Here is a 22,809-nt window from a genome sequence, read left to right as displayed (position 1 = left end):
CTATCTATCTATTTAGTGTGTGGGGGGGGGAGAAAGAGAGAGAGAGAGAGAGAGAGAGAGAGAGAGAATGCAAACACAAGCAGGGGAGGGCAGAGAGAGAGGGAGAGAGAGAATCCCAAGCAGGCTCTGCATTGTCAGCACAGAGCCCAACATGAGGCTTGATCTCGGGAACTGTGAGATCATGACCCGAGCCAAAATAGAGTCAGACACTTAACTAACGGAGCCACCTAGGTGGCCTGCCAACATTTGATGCCAAATAACTTGTAAACCAGGCCCAAAGATTTTCCTTCTCAGTTTGCTGCTCACAGGAATATCCTATGAGGCTGTAGGGACAATTTGAGAGAGAAGACACAGTATATGAGAGTAGGTGCTATGGGAACCTGGGAAGGCAGGCACATCCAGCTGCCAGACTTGGACCAGAAAAAATAGCCTGTACAGATATCTATGGAAGGCTACTGCCTCTGCATCTGGTGCTGGGCTGGGTGTTCCTGTTGGTCAAGAGGCCAGGGGTTGGAAAGAAGAGCTGGGCAAGCTGATCTCCACCAGCATCTTTAACCGAAACCCAGTGCCTGCTTTATCACTTCTGCCTTCCCTGATTCTCGAAATTGTCTCTTTAGGCCAACTCTAACCAGGACCACATAGGAAAGGGGATTTGGGGACATGTAGTTCTATTTTAGCCAAACACACAGCACAAAGTTACTTACACCCATCCAATGAGTTCGTAATTTCAGAAATTATATATTTGTCTATTTGACTTTTTTTGGTAATAGATTCTGACTCTCTGGAAATTCGATTACATCTTTTCATCCATTTTCTCTTATTTTCCTGTACTTTCTTAAACATATTCATGGTAAAGTCCATGTCTGTTTATTGGGATATTTGAATTATCTGTGAGTCTGCTTCTCATTTCTTTTTGAATATTGGTCATATTTTCCTGCCTCCTTGCATGTCTAGTGAATGTTAACTATGTTTTGGACATTTGATATAAAAGAACAATTATCTTTTTTTAAAAATAGGCTTTACTTTTTGGACCAATTTTAGGTTCACAGAGAAACTGAGAGGAGGTTACAGTGATTTCCCACATAATTATTGCCCCATTCCCCCGTTTCCCCATTATCAATATCACCCATCAGCGTGGCACATTTGTTACAACTGATTACCTACATTGACACATCATTATCACCCAAAGTCCATAATTTATATTAGAGTTCACTCTCGGTGTTGTACATGTTATGGGTTTAGGCAAATGTATAATAACATATATCCACCATTAAGGTATCATACTTAGCAAATACATTGGTCTAAAAATCCTCTGTCCTTGACCTATTCACTCCTCTCTCCCCTTTAACCCCTGGCAACCACTGATATTTTTATGGTCTCCAAAGCTTTGACTTTTCCAGAATGTCATATGGTTGGAATCATACAGGATGTAACTTTTTTAGATTGGCTTCTTTCACTTAGCAATATGCATTTAAGGTTCCTCTATGTCTTTTCAAGGCTTGATGGCTCATTTCTTTTTAGGGATGAATAATATTGCATTTTCTGGATGCACCACCGTTTATTTATCTGTTCACCGACTGAAGGATATCTTGCTTGCTTCTAAGTTTTGGCAATTACGAATAAAGGTCCTATAAACATCGTTATGAAGGGGTTTTTTTGTTTGTTTGAACATGCTTTCAATTCCTTTGGATAAATACCAAGCACATAATTCCTGGATCATATGGTAAAAGTATGTTTAGATTTGCAAGAAACTGCCAAGCTATCTTCCAAAGTAGTTGTACCATTTTGCATTCCCACCAGCAATGAATGAGAGTTCCTGTTACTCCACATCCTTGTCAGCATTTGGTGTTGTCATTTTCCTGGATTTTTGCCATTTTAACAGGTGTGTGGTGGTATCTTGTTGTTTTAATTTGCATTGCCCTGATAACACATGATGTGAAGCATCTTTTCATGTGTTTATGTGACAACTGTATATCTTCTTTGGTATCTATTAAAGTCTTTGACCCTACTATAGATTGGACGTTTGTATCCCCTCAAAATTCGTATGTTGAAATCCTAATCCCCAATGTGATGGCATTAGGAGGTGGGACCTTTGGGATGTGATTAAGTCATAAGAACAGAGCCCTCATGAATGGAATTAGTGCCTTCATAAAAAGGACTCCAGATACTCCCCTCGCCCCTTCCACCACATGAGGTTACATTGAGAAGATGGCTATTGATGAACTAAGAATCAAGCCTTTACCAGAGGGGTTTGCCTGACTATGCTTACACCCTGATCTTAGCCTTCTAGCCTCCAGAACTGTTAAGAAATAAATTTCTGTTGTTTATAAGTTACCCAGTCTGTTATAGCAGCCCAAATGGACTAAGATAGGCTCTTATTTTAATCAGGTTGTTTGTTTTCTTATTGTTGAGTTTTAAGAGTTCTTTGTATATGTTAGGTAACAATCCTTTGTTAAATATGTATCTTGCAAATACTTTTATTCTCAGTCTGTGGCTTGTCTTTTCATTCTCTTGACAGTTCCTTCACAGAGAAGAAATTTCTAATTAAAAAAATTTTTTATTTTCTCTTTTTAAGTAATCTCTACACCCAATGAAAAAATTTAATGTTAATGATGTCCAGCTTTTTAATTCTTTCTTTCATGGATTGTGCCTTTGGTGTTAAATCTAAAAAGTCATTGCCAAAATGAAGGTCATCTAAATTTTCTCCTGTGTTATCTTTTAAGAGTTTTATAGTTTTGCATTTTACATTTAGGTCTGTGATCAATTTTGAGTTAATGTTTGTGAAGAGTGTAAAGTCTATGTCTGGATTTATTTTTTTGTATGTGAATTTCCAGTTGTTCCAGCACCGTTTATTGATAAGACTATCTTCTATCCATTGTGTTGCCTTTGCCTCTTTGTCAAAGATGAATTGACTACATTTATGTGGTCTATCTCTGGGCTCTCTATTTTGTTCTATTGATCTAGTTGTCTACTCTTTCACCAGTACTACACTGTCTTGACTAGTGTAGCTGTCTAGTAAGTCTTGAAGTTGGATAGTGTCGATCCTCCAACTTTGTTTTCTTTCAATATTGTGTTGGCTATCATGGGTATATTGCTTCGCCATATAAATTTTAGAATCAGTTCGTTGCTATGCATAAAATAACTTGCTGGGTTTTGATTGGGATTGTATTGAATCTATAGATCAAATTGGGAAAAATTTAACATCTTGATAATATTGATTCTTCATATCCATGAACATGGACTATCTCTCCATTTATTTAGTTCTTTGATGTCTTTCATCAGCTTTGTAGTTCTCCTCCTATAGATTTTTTTTCAATTATGTTATTGTGGTAAAACACAGATAACATAAAATTTATCATCTTAACTATTTTTATCATCTTAACTATTTTTTAAATGCTTATTTATTTTTGGAAGAGAGAAAGAGGAGAGGGAGACAGAGAAAACACAAATGGGGGAGGGGTAGAGAGAGAGAGGTGGACAGAGGATCCAAAGCTGGTTCCACGCTGACAGCAGAGAGCCTGATGCAGGGCTCAACTCAGGAACTGTGAGATCATGAGCTGAACTGAAGTTAGACACTCAACTGACTGAATCACCCAAGCACCCATTATCTTAACTGTTTTTAAGTATACAGTTCAGTGGTATTGAATCCATTAAATTCATAATGTTGTGCAATCATCAACACCATTCATCTCTATAACCCTTTCACCTCGTAAAACTGAAACTCCATACCTATTAAACAATTACTCCCTATTTTCCCACCCCCCTAGTCCCTGTCAACCACCATTCTACTTTCTGTCTCTATGAATTTAACTACCCTAAGTACCTAATATAAGTGGAATCATACAGTACTTGTATTTTTGTGATTGGCTTATTTTGTAGCATCTATCAGGATTTCCTTCCCTTTAAACACTGAGTAGACATTAATTAGACCTAGTGTGGTGATCATTTCTAATGCATACAAATATCAAATCATGTACATATGAAACTAATACGTTATATGTTAATTATACCTCAATTAAAAACATTTTTAAATGTTTTATTTATGTTTGAGAGAGAGAGAGAAAGAGAAAGTACAAGTGGGGAGGGACAAAGAGGGAAATAGAAGATCTGAAATGGGCTCTGTGCTGACAGCAACAAGCCCAATGTGGGGCTTGAACTCACAAACTGTGAGATCATGACCTGAGCCAAAGTTGGACGCTCAACTGACTGAGCCACCCAGGCGCCCTTAAAAAACATTTTTAATAGAGTTCCTATTTTTTAAAATTTTTTTAATGTTTATTTATTTTTGAGATAGAACAAGAGAACACAAGCTGGGGAGGGGCAGAGAGAGAGAGAGAGAGAGAGAGAGAGAGAATCCTAAGCTGGCTCGTGCTGTTAGCAGAGAGCTCAGTGTGGGGCTTGAACTCATGTGAGATCATGACCTGAGCTGAAGTCAGACACTTAACCCACTGAGCCACCCAGGTGACCCGCCCCCCCCCCCCCAATTTTTTTTTTAATTTTTAAAAAATGTTTTTATTTATTGTTGAAGGAGAGAGAGAGACAGAGCATGAGTAGGGAAGGAACAGAGAGAGAGAAGGAGACACAGAATCTGAAGCAGGCTCCAGGCTATAAGCTGTCAGCACAGAGCCCAATACGGGGCTCGAACTCACAAACTGTGAGATCATGACCTGAGCTGAAGTCGGATGCTTAACTGACTGAGCCACCCAGGTGCCCCCCCAAAAAAATTTTTTTTAAAAAGACCAAATAATATATCCCACTGTATGCATATACCACATTTTGCTTATTCATTCATCTGTCAGTGGACACTTGGATTGCTTCCACATTTTAGATATTGCAAATGATATGGCTATGAAAATGGGTGTGCAAATATCTCATCAAGACCCTGCTTTTGATTCTTTTGGGTCTATACCCAGAAATGGAATTGCTGGATCATATAATAATTCTGTACTTAATTTTTTGAGGAAATTTCATACTATTTTCCACCACTGCTGCACCATTTTTATTCCCACCAACAGTTCCAATTTCTCCTCATCCATGCCAACACTTGGATATGTGATAGAGTACCTTAATTTGTTGTGATAGGTTACATTGATTTTTGAATATTGAACCAGTCTTGCATATCTGGGATAAATCCTATTCAGTGGTGCTTTATAATTCTTTTTTTTTAATTGTTCAATTTGATTTGCTAATATTTTGTTGAGAATTTTTGCATCTATATTCCCAAGAGATATTGGCCTGTAGTTTTCTTTTCCTGCAACATCTTTGTCTGGTTTTGGTATTAAAAAAATGCTGACTTCATAGAATGAGTTAGGAAATATTCCCTCTGCTTCTATCCTCTGAAAGAGATTGTAGAGAATTGGTATCATTTCTTCCTTTAGTTTGTTAGAAGTCACCAGTGAACCCATCTCAGCCTGCTACTTTCTGTTTTGGAAAGTTATTAGTTACTGATTCAATATCTTTAGTAGATAAGTCCTATTCAGATGATGTATTTCTTCTTGTGTGAGTTTTAGTGCATTGTGTCTTTCAAGGAATTGGTCCATTTCCTATAGGTTATCAAATTTGTGGCCATAGAGGTGACTATAGTTTTCCTTTATTATTCTTTTAATGTGCATGAGATCTGTAGTGATGTCTCCTCTTTCACATCTGATATTAGTAATTTCTGTCGTCTCTTTTCTTTTTTTTTTTTTCAACGTTTATTTATTTTTGGGACAGAGAGAGACAGAGCATGAACGGGGGAGGGGCAGAGAGAGAGGGAGACACAGAATCGGAAACAGGCTCCAGGCTCTGAGCCATCAGCCCAGAGCCCGACGCGGGGCTCGAACTCACGGACCGCGAGATCGTGACCTGGCTGAAGTCGGACGCTTAACCGACTGCGCCACCCAGGCGCCCCATTTTTTTTTTTTCTTAATCTGGCTGGAGGCTTATCAATTTCATTGATCTTTTTAAAGAATAAGTTTTTGGTTTCATTGGTTGATTCCTAATTTCTGTTTCCTAATTTCAATTTGATTGATTTCTAATTTCAATTTCATTGATTTCTGCTCTAATTCTTATTGTTTATTTTCTTCTGCTTACTTTGGATTTAATTTGCCCTTCTTTACTAATTTCCTAAAATGGAAACTTAGAATACTGATTTTAGACCTTTCTTCTTTTCTAATATATGTATTCAATGTTCTAAATTTCCATCTAAGTACTATTTTTGCTGCATTCCACAAATTTTGATAAGTTGTGTTTTCATTTTCAGTTAGTTTAAAATATTTTTTTAATTTCTGAGATATTTTCCTTGACCAATATGTTATTTAGAGTGTGTTGTTTAATTTCCATGTATTTTGCAATTGATTTTTTGTTATTAATTTCTAGTTTAATTTAATTGTGGTCTGAGAGTAGACATATGATTTCTATTCTTTAAAAAAAAATTTTAATGTTTATTTATTTTTGAGAAAGAGAGAGAGATAGAGCATGAGAAAGGGAGGGGCAGAGAGAAAGAGAGAGGGAGATACAGAATCCAAAGCAGGCTCCAGGCTCTGAGCTGTCAGCACAGAATCTGACTTGGGCTTGAACCCACAGACCATGAGATCATGGTGTGAGCTGAAGTTGGACGCTCAACGGACTGAAAACCCAGGTGCCCCAATTCTTTTTTTTTTTTTTAAGTTTATTTATTTATTTTGAGAGAGAGAGAGAGAGTGAGAGTGAGAGAGAGAGAAAGTTGGGGAGGGGAAGAGATAGAGGGAGAGAGAATTCCAAACAGGGTACATGCTGTCAGTGTATAGCCCTATGTGGGGCTTGGAATCATGACCATGAGGTCATGACCTGAGCCTAAATCAAGAGTCGGTTGCTCAACTGACTGAGCCACCCAGGTGCCCCTGATTTCTGTTCTTTTAAATTTGTTAGGTGCATTTGATGGCTCAGAATATGGTCTATTCTGCTGAAAATTCCATGTGAGCTTGATAAGAATGTGTATTCTGCTTTTAGATGAAGTAGTCTATAGATGTCAATTATATCCAATTGATTGATGGTGTTGTTTAGTTAATCTATGTCCTTACTGATCTTCTGCCTTCTGGATCTGTCCATTTTTTGAGAAAGAAGTGTTGAAGTCTCCAGCTAAAACAGTGGATTTATCCATTTCTCTTTGCAGTTCAATTAGTTTTTGCCTCGTATATTTCGAAGCTCTGTTATTAGGTGCATACACATTAAGGACTGTTATGTCCTCTTGGAGAACTGACTCCTTTATCATTATGTAATGTCCCTCTTTATTTCTGATAAGTTTCCTTGTTTTGAAGTCTGCTCTGTCTAAAATTAATATAGCTACTACTACTTTCTTTTGATGATATATAGTATATACCATGGTATACCTTTCCTTTCCCCACCCATTCACTTCTTTTTTAAGTTTATTTATTTATTTTGAGTGAGAGAGTGAGCACAAGCAAGGGAGGGGCAGAGAGGGAGAGAGATAGAGCAGGGGCTTGAATCCATTGTGTGTGTGTGTGTGTGTGTGTGTGTGTGTGTATTAATAGACTGTTACTATTATCATTTTGCACAAACTTATTAAGACTAAGAAAACTAGGCAGAATGCCTGGCAGTCCTGCAGATCTGTCTCTTGCTTTAACAGTGTTTTGATGGAACAGACCAAGGGATGTCCTTTCTACCAGCCTCCAACCACCCTCCAATCTTTTTTCCAGTCACAACCTTCAGAGCCATCTTCTTGGCCACCTTCTGCCTCCGGGACCAGCCAACACACTATTTTGAGCTTAGCTCCTTATTACCGATCAACCGTGAGCTCCCAGATTCATCAGAATTATTCCCCTGAGGTGGAAGCCACCTCAACTGCCTGGTCAACATTCACCTGAAGGCCTCCTGCACCTACCTCTCTCTGGGCTTCTATGTTGACCATAACAGTGTGGCTCTGCAAGGAGTTGGTCACTTCTTCCGCAAGTTGGCTGAGGAGAAGCATGAGGGTGCTGAGCCTGTCTTGAAGATGCAAGGTGGCCATGCCCTCTTTTGAGACATGCAGAAACTGTCCCAAGATAAACCCTGGATGCCATGGAAGCTGCCATGGTTCTGAGAAGAACCTGAATCAGGCCCTTTTATATCTACATGCCCTGGGTTCTTCCTGTGCAGACTCCCATCTCTGTGACTTCCTGGAGAAACACTTCCTAGATGAGGATGTGAAACTCATCAAGATGGTGACCATCTGACTCACATCTGCAGGCTGGCTGGTCCCCAGGCTGGGTTGGACCAGTATCTCTTCAAAAGGCTCACCCTAAAACATGACTAGGAGCCTCTGAAGCCCAGCATCTTTTGAGGGCCCCCTCTGGCATCCCCCTGGTGACAAAGCTTGTACCTGAGCCTCTCCCTGCAACCACTAGGCAGCTTTTTCACCACCCTGACACCCTCTCCCAAGCCGTGGACCACATGGAAACAATAAATATTTTTGAAGAAAAGAAAGAAAGAAAGAAAGAAAGAAAGAAAGAAAGAAAGAAAGAAGAAAGAAATAATGAAAGAAAGAAAAAAAGAAATTTTTTATTTTACTTTCACTTATTCTTTCTTTGATATTCTTCCTTGATGTAGATTCAAATGTTTGACCTATATTATTTTCCTTCTTTCTGAAGAACTATTTTTTAACATTTCTTAAAAGAAATGGTAGGTTTGCTGGCAAAAAATTCTCTCAATTTTTGTTTGAGGAAGTTTTTATTTCTCCTTCACGTTTGAAGGATAATTTCACCGAGTACAGAATTCTAGGTTGGTTATTTTTTTTTCTGTCCATGCTTTATTTTTTTTTAATTTTAATTTTAATTTTTAAAAATGAAATTTATTGTCAAACTGGTTTCCATACAACACCCAGTGCTCATCCCAACAGGTGCCCTCCTCAATGCCCATCACCCACCCTCCCCTCCCTCCCACCCCCCATCAACCCTCAGGTTATTCTCAGTTTTTAAGAATCTCTTATGGTTTGACTCTCTCCCTCTCTAACTTTTTTTTTTCCTTCCCCTCCCCCATGGTTTTCTGTTATGTTTCTCAGGATTCACATAAGAGTGAAAACATATGGTATCTGTCTTTCTCTGTATGACTTATTTCACTTAGCATAACACTCTCCAGTTCCATCCATGTGGCTACATCCTCAAAAAATTAAAAATAGATCTACCCTATGACCCAGCAATAGCACTGCTAGGAATTTACCCAAGGGATACAGGAGTGCTGATGCATAAGGGCACTTGTACCCCAATGTTTATAGCAGCACTTTCAACAATAGCCAAATTATGGAGAGAGCCTAAATGTCCATCAACTGATGAATGGATAAAGAAATCGTGGTTTATATACACAATGGAATACTACTTGGCAATGAGAAAGAATGAAATATGTCCGTGCTTTAAATATCCCACTCTTCTCTCTTCTCTTGTTTGTAAGGTTTCCCAGGAGAGTTGGATGTAACTCTCCAACTTTGGAAGAGGAACTTTGTTCCTCTATAAATAAGGTGTTTTTCTTTCCCCTCTGGCTTATTTCAGAATTTTTTCTTTATTTTTGATTTTCTGTAGTGTGAATGTGATATGCCTGGGTATAGGTTTTTGTTTTTGCATTTATCCTGCATAGTGTTCTCTGAACTTCATGGATTTGTGGCTTGGCATCTGTTATTAATTTGGGGGAAATTCTCAGTCATTGTTGTTTTATATATTTCTTATGTTCCTTTCTCTCTTTCTTCTCCTTCTGTTTTCCCATTATGTGTATGTTACACTTTTTATAGTTGTCCAACAGTCTTTGGATATTTTATTTTGTTATTTTCCATCTTTGTTCTCTTTGCTTTTCAGTTTTGGAGGTTTCTCTTGATGTGTCCTGAAGCCTGAGAGTCTTTCCTCAAGTGTGTCAAGTCTACTGATAAACCTACCAAAGGCATTCTTCATTTCTGTTACAGGGTTTTTGAGCTCTGGCATTTCTTTCAGTTCTTTTGTAGGATTTCCATCTATCCTTAGATTGCCCATCTGTTCTTTCATGCTGTCTGCTCTGTCCAGTAGTGGATATAACTATTGCATATTAATCACAGTTGTTTTAAATTCCTGGTCTGATAATTCCAACATCCTGATGCTTGCTTTGTCTTTTCAAACAGTGTTTTGTTTTGTTTTGTTTTGCCTTTTAGTATGCCTTGTAATTTTTTCTTGATATACTGGGGATAAAGAATTGTTGTAGATCAGCCAGTAGTAATGTGGTGGTAATGTGGGGAGGAGGAAGCATGCCATATTCCCATGATTACGTCTCAGTCTTTTAGTGAGTCTTTACCTCTGGGCTATGAACTTCACGTGTGTCTTCTCGGTTGTTGTGCGTGCGTGCGCGCAAGTGTGTGTTTTCTCTCCTCCCTTAGGTGGGACAGTGTGGCTACAACTATCTGGAGTTGGGTATTTTCCTTTCCCCAGGCCAGTTAGGCTCTGATAAAACCCCAGCCGGTTAGGGTCGGGTTAAATAGGTTCTCTCGAAGGCAGATCTTGTTAAGAAGGACAGAATACTTGGCATATTTCAAAATGGTTACTCTTCCCCTTCCCTGGCCAGAAGCGTAAGGGAATTTTTCTCTGATGCTGTGAAAACCGGGTCGAGCTCCTGGAGATAAAACTGGCAAAAGTGTCAGGGCCCCCTTATGACTGAGTCTCCCTAGAGATTTTAACTCTCAGAGCTGTCCACACTGAGCCCCTAGCAATTGTCACCTACAGTTCGGGTTTCCCTACCCCAGCGCTGCTTCCCATGGAAGTTTCGGGTTGTGGGTTTCTGCTCTGGTAGGTTTGGATTCTCTGTATTCACGTGTCTGTTTCTCCAATTTGCGAGGTCACTTCTGGGGACTCACTGCACATGTCCCTGTCACTCTGAGACCTTCTATCACTTGCTGTGACCACCCTTCTCTTTTTTTTTTTAATTAAAAGAATTTTTAATGTTAATTTTTTGAGAGAGGGAGATAGAGACAGAGCGTGAGCAAGGGAGGGGCGAAGAGAGAGGCGAAGAGAGAGAGGGAGAGAGACACAGAATCTGAAGCAGGCTCCAGGCTCTGAACTGTGAGCACAGAGCCCAAGGTGGGGATCAAACCCACAAACCGCGAGATCATGACCTGAGCCGAAGTCGGACGCTTGATCACCTGAGCCACCCAGGCACCCCGTGACCTCCCTTCTCTTACAGACCTAAGAAGAGTTGTTCATTTTTCAGGTAGTTCACCTGCTTACTGGTTATGATAGGTAACTTCCAAACTTCTTACGTACTGGGCCCAAAGTTGGGCCCATCTGACTTTTATGGAGATGATTTTTATCTCCCACCAGAGAATGTTCTATCTGTGCTTTTTTAGGCTCATGCACTAAGAAACTGCTCACGTCTATCTAGTAGGGATGGAGCCAGACTGGGGATGAGACCCAGTTTTACCAAAACTCTACCTAACTTTGTTTCGTCTTCATTTCCCGGACATGTTCCTTCCTCAGTTCTGGAAGCCCTCTGTCTCAGCCTATGAGCAGTGGGAGATTTTCTGAATTTTGGAGGTTTTGAGCTTAACTCTCCTGCCTCCTACCCCACATACCTTCAAAATCTGGCAAATATCCTTTGTTCCAGGCAGGCCCTCTTTCTCGAATGGGACTTGGTTTTCTAAACATGATGAGGCTGCAGAAGATTTCACTCTCTGTCTTTTACTTAGGAGCTTCCAGGAGCCCGCAGCTCCTCATGGCCACCAGCAACCCCACTGGTTTCTCATTCTCCCATTGGGTCCCTTTGCCTGAGCTAAGCTTTTGTGGCCAGAATTGGCAATGGCCCCAGGGAAGACTATGTGAGCAGTGATCCTCAGCTCATTCAGGAAGGAGAATCTTTTCTGTCTTTGAAATTTTTGTTCATTTCATTCATTCATAGCATTGCATTTATAGCCCTCTGCTCTCTCGAAAAAGGTGGTTCTTGCAACTTTTCTGGGTTTTTTTTTTCCCCTTCTAATTCTTGCAGTGGGAGCAGTGACCTGCTGAAAACTCTGTATCTTGGTTGGGAGTGGAGCCTTTTGATCTTTTTAAAAATTCTAGTAAATTCATCTTTTTAAAAAAAATGTCATCACTCTACGACCCAGAAATTGCACTACTAGGTATTTATCCAAGGGATATAGGTGTATTGTTTTGAAGGGACACATGTGAGGGTGCCCGGGTGGTTCAGTAGGTTAAGCATCTGACTTCAGCTCAGGTCATGATCTCACGGTTTGGGGGTTCGAGTCCCGTGTCGGGCTCCGTGCTGCTAACTCAGAGCCTGGAGCCTGCTTCAGATTCTGTGTCTCCCTCTCTCTCTGCCCCTCCTCTGCTTGTGCTCTGTCTCTGTCTCTCTCTCAAAAATAAATAAAAACATCATGCTCGCTTTGGCAGCACATATACTAAAAATAAATGAAAACATTAAAAAAAAGAAGGGGAACATGCACCCCAATGTTTATAGCAGCACTATCGACAATAGCCAAAGTATGGAAAGAGCCCAGATGTCCATCGATGGATGAATGAATAAAGAAGATGTGGTATTGGGGCGCCTGGGTGGCGCAGTCGGTTAAGCGTCCGACTTCAGCCAGGTCGAACTCGCGGTCCGTGAGTTCGAGCCCCGCGTCGGGCTCTGGGCTGATGGCTCAGAGCCTGGAGCCTGTTTCCGATTCTGTGTCTCCCTCTCTCTCTGCCCCTCCCCCGTTCATGCTCTGTCTCTCTCTGTCCCAAAAATAAATAAACGTTGAAAAAAAAATTAAAAAAAAAAAAAAAAGAAGATGTGGTATATATATATATAGTATGGAGTATTACTCAGCAATAGAGTATTACTCAGCAATAAAAAAAAAATGAAATCTCGCCATTTGCAACTACATGGATGGAACTAGAGGGTATTATGCTGAGCAAAATTAGACAAAGAAAGACAAATATGAGATGACTTCATTCATATGTGGAATTTAAGATACAAAACAGACGAACATAAGGGAAGGGCAGCAAAAATAATATAAAAACAAGGAGCAAAACATAAGAGACTCTTAAATACAGAGAGCAAACTGAAGGTTCCTGGAGGGGTTATGGGTGGGGGGGATGGGCTAAATGGGTGAGGAGCATTAAGGAAGACACTTATTGGGATGAGCACTGGGTGTTATACATAGGGAATGAATCACTGGAATCTGCTGAAATCATTATTACACTATATGCTAACTAACTTGGATGTAAATAAATAAATAAATAAATAAATAAAATTTTAAATTAAAAAAAATGTCATCAAACATCTTCTCCAATCCATTTTTATGTTTCTCTTTTTGAAATGTTTGTGTCTGGATATTTTTACTTCTACTTCTATCCTCTGTATCTTATGTTTTTCTTTTTCTTTTTTTAAGTTTTATTTATTTAAGTAATCTCTATGCCCAGTGGAGCTCGGACTCATGACCCCGTGATCAAGAGTCACACGCTCTTTGGACCGAGCCAGCCAGGCGCCCCATGTATCTTATGTTTTTCTTTTATGTTTTCTATTATTTTTGTTTTTTGCTTCTTCCTTCTGGAAAGTTACTCAATTTGATCACCCAGTTCACTAATGTTTTCTTTAGCTGTATTCATTCCATTTATCCCATCTACCTGGACTGGTCAGAATTTCCGGTTTTAAAGGGCTACTAACGAATAATCTGACTCTTACATTTGTTCATTCGTTCATTCGTTCCTTCATTCACTCATGCATATGTTCATTAAATCCCTACATTGTGTCACGTTGGGCTCTAGGCCTGAGGAATTTAATCACCATCTATAAAAGGGGAATTGTGATTTTAAACCTCCAGCTCAGACCCATGTGGGCAACAGCCTACTTAACATCAGAGGCATCTCAAGTTCAACATGTACAAAATTCAGCCAGGGGTCTTCCCCTAATCAGGATTCTCTTGGAGGCAAGTGGTATAAGTCTTTAAAACCCTGCATACTTGGGCCTACCTCACACCATACCTCATCCGTCTGTCTTTCTTTCTTTCTTTCTTTCTTTCTTTCTTTCTTTCTTCTTGTTTTAAAGATTTTGGTTTTAAGTAATCTCTACACCCAGCGTGGTGCTCGAACTCACAAGCCCGAGATCAAGAGTCACACGCTTTTTACCAACTGAACCAACCAGGTGCCCCACCACTCCTTTGTTCTTTTTTTCTTTTAAGTTTGTTTGTTCATTTATTTATTTAGAGAGTGCATGCATGCACACTTGGGGGAGGGGGGAGGGGCAGAAAGAGAGGAAGAATGAGAGAATCCCAGGCAGGCTCCGCACTGTTAGTGCAAGGCTCGATGCAGGGCTCGAACCCACCAAGCATGAGATCATGACCTGAGCTGAAGTCAGATGCTTAAGGAACTGAGCCACCCAGATGCCCCCTCCTCGCCCCAACTACTTCCTTCTTGAGTCTGTTCCCTTTGCACATGCTAGAATGCCAGGAGTGGTCTTCCCCAACCGCACTCACCTGATCCACACCTGCCCTGCCTTCAGATCCCTCCGCTGCGCTGGCTTTTGCGGGTGAGCTTTTTTCTGACCACCTAGACCCACTGCTAGACTTTTTCAGAGCTTGACAAACTCCTCCTTGAGTTCAGTCCAGAGATCTTCCCATTGCTCTCAAGACCTTGGAGGTGTCCACAGGCAGCCCTTCCCTGCCTCCCTTGGAATCCTGCCAGGACTGCCTTCAACTCCTGAGATCCTTCCCTTCTGGAACAATCCCGCTACTCTGCTTCTATTAACCCAGGCTTCCAAACTCAGTGGCCTGCTGATTCTCCCACAGCAGTGAGGAAAAACAAACAAACAAACAAAACAAACGTACACCCTCTCCCCCTGAAAAAATGTTTTTTTTTTTTTTTGTTACTTTTTTTTTTTTTTCAACGTTTATTTATTTTTGGGACAGAGAGAGACAGAGCACGAACGGGGGAGGGGCAGAGAGAGAGGGAGACACAGAATCCGAAACAGGCTCCAGGCTCTGAGCCATCAGCCCAGAGCCTGACGCGGGGCTTGAACTCACGGATCGCGAGATCGTGACCTATGAAAAAATGTTTTAAAAACCAGTTTGAGTTGGGTTTTCTGTCATTTACCACCAAAAGTTTTCCAACTCATACAAAGAGACCGGATTAATGAAACATTAAGCAACCACTGGAATGCTCCGTGTTGGATGACAGGTTACAGAAGAGGGACAGAGGAATCCCAAATGTCCAGCTTTGACACACTGGAAGAGTCTACGGCCATACACCCTGAACGCGCCCCATCTCGTCTGACACCCTGAAAGAAGGACAGGAATGCAGGCCTTGGTAGTCAATTACTCTCTGTTCCCCCTTTCTGCCTGTGGCCAAATCAAGGAGTTGGGCCATTGTGGGACTTGGCCTTAGTAGGGTGGGGAAGTAGGGGGAAGCCTCACATCCTTACATGTTCATGTTCCAGATCAGGAAGAGTAGGACATTGGGACCATCTTGGAGACATCCCTACAACCAGAAGCTGGAGGCCCGGCCGCAGGCCAGCATCTGAGGCTGGTTCTGAGGACCTTCTATGCTTCTATCCCGGCAGTGCTGGGGTGGCAGGGACTCAGGTCACTTGTGCCGTGGCTCTTAGAATTATCCTTCCTTTGGATAGGGGCAGGTATGTTGTCCTGTATTTCCTCATTGATCACATCACCCTAACGAATCGTACAGCCTGGGCATTAAGAGTGCTTCATTGGTCCAGGTCCTCCAGAAGCCGAACCAGAAATCCCAGGGTCTTGGCCAGGGTTTTTATCAGGGAGTCGACCTTGGTGGCAATATTTGGAACAGATAGTCAAGAAACAAGAGCGGATGAAAGAAAAAAAGGAAAAAAAAAAAATAAATAAAGGAATGTGTTTGAGAATAGACTGTGTGGCGTGGGGAGAGTGCAAGAAATCTGGAAAGTTCCAGAATTAACACCATAGAGCGATACCATTTATTTCAACCTTACGCCCGGGAAAGTCATTGATTTATGGTGTTTATGGACATAAGCAGTGAAAGTATCAGACGCAGTTTGGGAATAAGCAGGCCATAGGAAGCGTTAGCTTGGGGAGGGTGTGAGGGGAAGGGAGGAGGAAGGCTTGTGGAGGAGATCAACCGTCTCTGATATTTTATTTTATTTTATTTTATTTTATTTTAATTTATTTATTTTTGGGACAGAGAGAGACAGAGCATGAACGGGGGAGGGGCCGAGAGAGAGGGAGACACAGAATCGGAAGCAGGCTCCAGGCTCTGGGCCATCAGCCCAGAGCCCGACGCCGGGCTCGAACTTGCGGACCGCGAGATCGTGACCTGGCTGAAGTCGGACGCTCAACCGACTGTGCCACCCAGGCGCCCCTCTGATATTTTATTTCTGAGCAAACATGTCAAAATGTTTAGGTTTGTAAAAGCTGAGAGGTACGGGTATATATATGGATGAATATAATAGCTTCCCCCCGTATGTCTGAAATATTTTATAATAAAAAAAGTGTTTTAATTTTTATTTTAAATTTTGAAAAACATTTTTTTAATTTAGTTTTGAGAGAGAGAGAGAGAGAGAGAGAGAGGGAAAGTCAGAGCATGAGTAAGGGAGGAGCAGAGACAGGGAGACACAGAATCCGAAACAGGCTCCAGGCTCTGAGCTGTCGGCACAGAGCCTGATGCCGGACTTGAACCCACAAACCATGAGATCATGACCTGAGCGGAAGTTGGACGCCTAACCGGCTGAGCCACCCAGGGGCCCCATTATAAAAAGGGGTTTTAAGTGTCAGGGATTTAGGGACTGGCAGGTCGGGGGTTAAGACTTCCTTACACCAATACCAGCTGTGTTTCTGGGTGAGTTACTTCTTCCCATCTGTGACTGTCCCTCTTGGGATGTCACATCCTACTCACCTGCACACTCAATTAAGTTAACACTGGGGAACAGCTTGCCGGTTTTCTCTTCTCTAAAAACAAACGGGAAAAAACCCCACAAATGTTGGCTGCTTCATTTTCAAGTTGAAGTGCTGGGGTTGAACTTCCTCCCCTCCTTCCCCCTCCCCACCCCCCCCCCCCAACACATACCTACAAAGTCGGAAGTTTTAGTCTATACCAGGAGATAATCTTTACATTTGCAATTCCTTCGGGATTTTACAAGGGATGATTCATTTTTTATCTTTTTGTTGTTGTTTGTTTATTTTTGAGAGAGAGAGAGAGAGAAGGAGACAGGAACTGAAGCGGGCTCTGCGCTGACAGCAGAGAGCCCAATGCAGGATTCAAACTCACTTGAACCCTTGAGATCATGGCCTGAGCTGAAGTGGGACGCTCAACCGCCTGAGCCACCCAGGCACCCCTATTTTTTTTTTTATCTTCTTTCTTTTTAAAGTTGATGTATTTAGTTATTTATGAGAGAGAGAGCACGAGCAGGGGAGGGGCAGAGAGAGAGGAGAGACAGAACCCCCAGCAGGCTCCACGCCCAGCACCAGCACGGAGCCCGATGAGGAGGCCGATCTCAGGAACCAAGGGATCATGACCTGAGCCTAAATCAAGACTCAGATGCTCAACGTACTGAGCCACCCAGGCGCTCCTTATATATTTATTCATTTTTTAAAGTAATCGCAACGCTCCACGTGGGGCTTGAACTCAGGAAACACCCTCCAGCCCCCAGCAAGTATCCTTTGCCCTACAGCCAAGGCACCCCGGAGCGATTCAATTTACAAGCTACATTTACACCCCTTTGACACCCACAGGCTCCTTGTTCTTTGGAAGAGTTCAGGTCTACCTTTCGGAGAACGTGGCCAGTCCAGTCCCTCCGTTCTGGTCAGCAGCCGGGCTCTTCCTTCCACCCTTGGGGACCGCCCAAGGAACCACTGAGGCGCTGGGGATGGAGGGCCCCCACGCGCCCTGGGTGGCCCTGGCCCTTGTAGGCTAGGACCAGCCACCCTATGGAGACACAGCATGGTGGACCAAGGGTCTGAGTCAGAGAACTGCAGGGGAGAGGCGAGGAGCAAACATGAGGTGTTCTGGGTTTCATACCGGCCCCAAAGTTTCCAGCTTGTCACCTGTTAATTAAGCAAGGAGGCCACTAAGCTGAGGTGGCTTTAACGGCGCAGGGCCTGCCTCAGCAAACCCAAACCCAAGCCTGTAAGTCCCTCAAACTGAAGGGTGCCCAGTCACATGAGCCGACTAGGATTCAAGCTATAGCTCATCCGTAATCTCCCCACTTTGCTTCCTCCGTTGCCCCGTAAATCAAGTTTTTCCCAGCTCCCCCGATGGAGCGCTTCTGACCATTTGTAGCTGAGTGCTGCCCAATTCGAATGGATTTTTGCTCAGATAGATACCTAAAACTTGAATATGCCTCAGTTTGTCTTTGAAGGGTTCCGGCCAGCAGCGGGATCCGAAGGAGACCCCGAAAGGCCCCGGGAGCAGTGAGCGACCAGGAGCCGGCACTTGCTGGGGAACTGAGCTCGCTGCTTTCTCACTGACTCTGGGCAAATAGAGTAAATCCCCTGGGATTTGACCTCCTGGGGTAGGGGTGGGGGGTTTGCCCTGAAAAGAGCTCTCTGAATTTCTTCGAGCATTTTCTTTCTCCAGTCCGGGGCTGGGGTCAGCCAATGTAAAAGAAACTGGACCGAGTCCAGGATCAGACTAGGTCCAACTCAGAAACTGGCCTGGGTCCAAGGTCGGACTGAATCTGACTTAAGCTGGGCTGGGTCCAGTGTGAGGCCTCGTGTAATAAGAGAAAAAGAAAAAAAAAAGAGAGAGAGAGAGACAAATGGGTTTTTCTGAGTCTAAACAACCTGGGCTTCCTCCATCTGGAGCCCCAGCTAACGCTAGGAATAGAAATTAGAGGCCCAGGGGGCGCCTGGGGGGCTCAGCCAGTTAAGTGTCCAACTCTGGGTTTTGGCTCAGGTCATGATCTCGCGATTCATGCGTTTGAGCCCTGCATCCGGCTCTGTGCTGACGATGCGCAGCCTGCTTGGGATTCTCTGTCTCCCTCTCTCTCTCTGCCCCTTTCTCACTCACATGTGTGCGTGTACTCTCCCTCCCTCTGTCTCTCAATATAAACAAATAAACTTAAAAAAAAAAAAAGGGGGGCCCGGAACCTCTGTTTTTTGAACCGGTGAGCTAACCTTACTAAAGGCAATCTTGAAAATTCCAGTGGCCACGATAGGGAATCTCAGCTAATCTTATCCATTTAGGAGATGCTCTAGAGAAAAAGGATCCCGAATTTCCCCAAACCAGTTCACTGGGGCACCTGGGTGGCTCAGTCCGTTAAGCATCTGACTTTGGCTCAGGTCATGATCTCGCAGTCCGTGAGTTCAGGCCCTGCATCCAGCTCTGTGCTGACAGCTCGGAGCCTGGAGCCTGCTTCGGATTCTGTGTCTCCTCCTCTCTTCTGCCCTCCCCCACTCATGCTCTCTCTCTCTCTCTCTCAAGAATAAACATTAAAAAAATTTTTTAAAGATTCTTTACAAAAGGCAAATGAAAGGCATATACAACAAGCCGATGCTGAATCTATAAAGAAATGCACACTGGGGCGCCTGGGTGGCGCAGTCGGTTAAGCGTCCGACTTCAGCCAGGTCACGATCTCGCGGTCCGTGAGTTCGAGCCCCGCGTCGGGCTCTGGGCTGATGGCTCAGAGCCTGGAGCCTGTTTCCGATTCTGTGTCTCCCTCTCTCTCTGCCCCTCCCCCGTTCATACTCTGTCTCTCTCTGTCCCAAAAATAAATAAACGTTGAAAAAAAAAATTAAAAAAAAAAAAAAAGAAATGCACACTGACTAACTTGTCTGAGTGCTTCTTCCCTTTACCTCCTCTCCTTAAATATTCTGAATCTACTAATCCCTTGACACTCAGAAGATGAGCCAGAATTTTATTTAACTTATTTTGGATGTAAATTCGACCCCCAACGTGGGGCTCCAACGCACAGCTCCAAGGTCAAGTGTCGCACGCTCTACCGACCGAGCCAGCCAGGTGCCCCAGGAATTGAGAATTCTTCTTCTTTTTTTAATTTTAGAGAGAGAGAGTGAGATTGCATAAGAGAGCGCAAGCGGGGGAGGGGCAGAGGGGGAGAGAGAATCTTAAGCAGGCTCCCTGCTCATCTCGGAGCCTGACGCGGGGCTTGATCTCATGACCTGGGACCATAACCTGAGTCAAAATCAAGAGTCAGAGGCTTCACTAACTGAGCCACCCAGGCGATCCCTGAAATTTAGAATTCTAATAGAGCTTACCATCCGGGGCTCCCAGATCTCTACCGATTTATTCACATGACATTAGGTCCTCGTGTCACCTGAAAATGGACAGCCCAGCTCAAATGGGAAGAGACTGAGAGAGATATTAAAGACTCACCTACTACTCACTCCGCCAGAGATGGGCCAAAACGCACTAGAAACAAACGCCCAAGACCCGTTGGAGAGGACTGATGAACTATTTCCTCGAGAGACTATCATTCAATCCTGCAAACAAAAGAAGGATGAACCGGTCTCAGACCACAAGACAAGACTGGAAACACTTTTTGTGACACACTCGAAGCTTTCTTTACTACACGCAGGCACAGAAAGATGCCCTGACTTCCTTATTCATTAGCAGGCTTGGGCCCAAACGAAGTTGCCTATTGAAGAGGCCCAAGCTGGGGCCCCTGGGTGGCTCAGTCGGTGAAGTGTCTGATTTCAGCTCAGGTCATGATCTCGCAGTTCATGAGTTCGAGCCCCGCGTGGGGCTCTGTGCTGACAGCTCAGGGCCCGGAGCCTGCTTCGGATTCTGTGTCTCCCTCTCTCTCTGCTCCTCCCCCACTCATGCTCTGTCTCTCTCTCAAAAAATAAATAAAGATTAAAAACAATCTTTTGAAGAGACCCAAGCTGGTCTGGGAAGATGTTCCCCTGTTACCAAAATAATAATAAGCATTGATGGGACTCTGAGGGATCCTCATATAAATCGTTCTCAGTGATACCTCTCAACGAGCAAGGGGAACATTAATGGAGAGTCCCGTTTAACACTGGTGGATCCGAGAGCCACTTTATCTACCTGAAACCCTGCTTTCATAAAACAGAAACCCCTTTGGAGGAAAGAGAATATTTCTGGAGTGGGGGTTTCTAACCAAATTCAAAGGGTACCTGTATCGAAATCAGTCCCAATGACACGAGGGTCCTTTTCGGGGACCCACGCTTTCCTCTTGTGTGCCACTGGCCCAGCAGACCTGGTAGGACAAGATGTGCTTTCTAAATGCAGGAGTCGTGTAAAATTTAACTCAGAAGGAGAAATGACCTTAGAATTTCCTGAACCCTCCTGAACCGGAACTGCTCTGTTCTCTGCCAATAGAAATTGGTGAAATTAAGACTCAAAGGTATGAAAAACAAACAAAACAATAAAGTAAAATAGAATAAAATAAAATAAAAATAAAAATAAGAGTCCCAATCTCTCAGAAGTGCCTGAATGCCTATGGGCTTCTTCTTCAACCGACAGAGGCAAAATTAATGGAACCGAACCCATAAAAATCCAAATAGATCATTCCTAACCCCTGCCTAAATTGGCTGAATTTCCACTAAAAGCAAAGGGCTGTCACCAATTGGGGAAGGCCAAATGAAGCGAGGACTGCTTCTTGCAACTCTTCTATCTAATCCATTAAAAAATCAAATAGATGGGGCGGGGGGCGCCTGGGTGGCTCAGTCAGTTGAGCGTCTGACTTCGGCTCAGGTCATGATCTCGCGGTGTGTGGGTTCGAGCCTCCGCGTCGGGCTCTGTGCTGATAACTCAGAGCCCGGAGCCTGCATCGGATTCTGTGTCTCCCTCTCTCTCTGCCCCTCCCCTGCTCATGCTCTGTTTCTCTCTGTCTCAAAAATAAATAAAAGTTAAAAAAAAAAAAATCAAATAGACAGGGTGCCAGGGTGGCTCAGTCGGTTGAGCGTCCAACTTCGGCTCAGGTCGTGATCTCACGGATGGTGGGTTCGGGCCTCCCGCCGGGCTCTGTGCTGACAGCATAGAGTCTGCTTTGGATCCTCTGGCTCTCTCTCTCTTCCTGCCCCTGCCCCACCCCCCGGCTCTCTCTCACTCTCTCTCAAAAATAAATAAACATTAAAAAAAAATCAAATGGACGAGGTTGGTGTTTTGTCCAGGATCTCTGTGCCGTCAGCAAAATTGCGATACCGAGGTTCCCTGTGGTTCCAAACCTCCAACACCTTGTTGTTTAACGTCCCTGCTGACTCAGAACGGTTCACAGTGGTGATGGATCTCTGCTCCTCTGTCTTTAGTAGCCCAGTTGACAGGAAGAATCAATATTTGCCCACCTTCACTTGGAACAACCAACAATACACCTGGACTGCTGAGACACCATCCTTATTTTTCACAAAAAATAAGCAAACTTACAGTTCCCTAAGAACTCTGCAGTCAAGTCACTCAATATGTAGATGACCCATTGGTATGTCCCCCTAGGAGGGAGGCCCAAGAATTTAGATTTGGTTTCTCTTTTATAGCAGTTAGCTTGCAAAGGCCATAAGATCTCCAAGGAAAAAGTCCAGTTCTCAAAAGACAAGGCCCACGATGTTGGGCATGGTGCGATTGCAAAAGGCAGTCTCTGTCTCACCTGAAAGAACAAAGACTCTCCCACGTTTCCCCCCAACCCACAACTAAGAGACCATTAAGGAGTCTTCTTCAGGACATTGTGGATCTTGGGTTCCCAATGCTTCTCTGATTGCAATGCCCCTGGAGGAGCTTACAAGGGCGTCAAAGCCAGAGCCTGCCCCCTGGGGAGAGAAGTGTGAGCAAAGTTTTAGCCAACCAAAATTAGTCCTGCAACAAAGTCCAGCCCTAAGCCTCCTAAATGATACTAAATCTTCCACCCTATTTGTGCAAAACACGATAAGCAGGAATCTAGGAATTCTAACACGACCGCATGGAGGAAAACGTA

At 43.2% G+C, this 22,809-nt stretch overlaps 1 long non-coding RNA gene and 1 pseudogene across 2 annotated transcripts in view; both read left to right on the top strand.

Moving 5' to 3' along the window:
• Nucleotides 1–22,809, top strand: part of LOC123601868 — a 48,349-nt gene that overhangs the window by 23,299 nt on the left and 2,241 nt on the right. The gene's annotated exons all lie outside the window — the stretch shown is intronic.
• LOC123601867 lies at nucleotides 7,521–8,318 on the top strand (annotated as a pseudogene).

This window comes from Leopardus geoffroyi, chromosome D1 (assembly GCF_018350155.1).
Source record: "Leopardus geoffroyi isolate Oge1 chromosome D1, O.geoffroyi_Oge1_pat1.0, whole genome shotgun sequence".
NCBI classification, from domain to species: Eukaryota; Metazoa; Chordata; class Mammalia; order Carnivora; family Felidae; genus Leopardus; species Leopardus geoffroyi.
The sequence above is the reverse complement of the archived record's forward strand: the minus strand, read 5'-3'. Positions and strand labels throughout refer to the sequence as shown.